This window comes from Otolemur garnettii, unplaced genomic scaffold (assembly GCF_000181295.1).
Source record: "Otolemur garnettii isolate 467f Iridium unplaced genomic scaffold, OtoGar3 scaffold00008, whole genome shotgun sequence".
NCBI lineage: Eukaryota > Metazoa > Chordata > Mammalia > Primates > Galagidae > Otolemur > Otolemur garnettii.
The window spans coordinates 6,268,104-6,269,674 of NW_003852403.1; the positions used below are offsets into that span (position 1 = coordinate 6,268,104).

Sequence of the window (1,571 nt, forward strand, 5' to 3'; positions counted from 1 at the left end):
CCCCCCCTTTCCCCAATACTGGAGAATTCTTTACAATTAAACTGCAACCGTAACAGCACCCAAGAATTTTCGCCCTCCCAGTTCCGGGAGAAAGTTCGTGAAGGGAGCCTTCGCTACTTGCTATCCTCAGAACAAGCCCTCCCCGGAAGGGCACACACACTCTGGAGAACTCAGCTGGCTCACAGTCGCCATGGCCACTGGCCATCCCTCACAAGGGCCAGTCACCTTCTTGTCGCAGGTTCACTGGCCCCCGCCGGCTGCGATCCGCGCCCCCGACCCTACCCCGGCTAGGACTGAGCCCCTGACCTCTGACCTCCCCGGCCACAAGAGACCCAGAGAATGCACTCCGACACCACAGGGAGGACAGCCCCAACGCTGCCGCTGACCGAGTGGGGCAGCCCGGCGGACAGAGGACATAGTCCGCCACCTCCTTCGCCCGCCCCAGCTGCGCGCAACCAGGAAGCTGCAGGCCTGGGCCAAGAGGGGGCGCAGGGCAGCCCCAGGCCTTACCCGCGGGGGCCGCAGCGAACTGCCACCGCTTGGGACCCTCTCTCACCTGGCCACGAGGGCGGGAGACGCGAGGGGCGACACGAATACGGGCAAAAGCTGCTCTCTCAGCGGGCGTCCCGGGCGCAGCGCCTTAGTTCAGCCTGGACCTGGCTCCCGTTCCCGCTGTCCGGGCGCTCGGAGCACTCGGGACCCGCGGGCGCCGCAGCCGTCAGGGCGGGGTGGGAGGTGGAGCCCACTTGGCGGAAAACTCGGCAGCCTCGGCCACCGCCCGGCTCCAGGGCGGGGCGGAGCAGGGATGAGGCGGGGCCTGAATGCGGCTCCGCCCACAGGTGAGGGCTTGGCCTGCAGGCGAGAGGGGAACCGCCTCTGCCCTTGGAAGGAGGAAGCCTCGTGCCTTCCGCCTGATCGGGGGCGGTAGTGGGCCGGGGCGGGACTGTTTGGGACCAGTGGAGGAGGTCACGGGCGCTCAGATGTCCTCCAGCCACCAAAAACCCCTACTCGTGCGGGGTCCGTCCCTGGGCCGCATTCGTCCTCCTAGAAGGGAGGGCATTTCCTAAGCCCTCTCCAGTCCTGCTCCCTTTGTTGGTGACTATCCTTAAGGGAAGGAAAACTTTCTGCATTATAAAGGTCACACATTATGGAAGGAGGGCAGGGGGAAGTAGATTTATAGTAGAGAAGACTGAAAAACCACCCCGCCAGGGGATCAGGGTCAACATTAACAGGGATAAGTCATATTGATAGAGTGTACAGGTTGTGGTCTTCCTTCCCAAAACACCTTACTCCAGGTTTGTCATCCTGAGAACAACATCGGACAAATACCAATTGAGCGACGTTTTACAGAATAAGAGAGCAGTACTCCTCAAAACTGTCCAGGTCATTCAAAACTAGGACAATCTGAGACATTGTGACAACCAAGAGGAACCTGCGGAGATATAAAAGCTAAAGGCAAAGTAGTATCCTGGAAAAGGGACAGTAGGTAAAAACTACAGACATCGGCTCGGTGCCTGTGGCTCAAGCGGCTAGGGCGCCAGCCACATACACCTAGGGTGGCGGGTTCGAAT

At 60.6% G+C, this 1,571-nt stretch overlaps 1 protein-coding gene across 1 annotated transcript in view; it reads right to left on the minus strand.

Annotated features, from left to right (window-relative positions):
• ANXA11 (annexin A11) overlaps positions 1-721 on the minus strand; it is a 54,301-nt gene extending 53,580 nt beyond the window's left edge. Inside the window, exon 1 of the mRNA XM_023509603.1 lies at positions 557-721. The gene's annotated coding sequence lies outside the window, so the exon portion shown is untranslated. The remainder of the gene's footprint in view (positions 1-556) is intronic.
• Between the last annotated feature and the right edge of the window lie 850 nt (positions 722-1,571).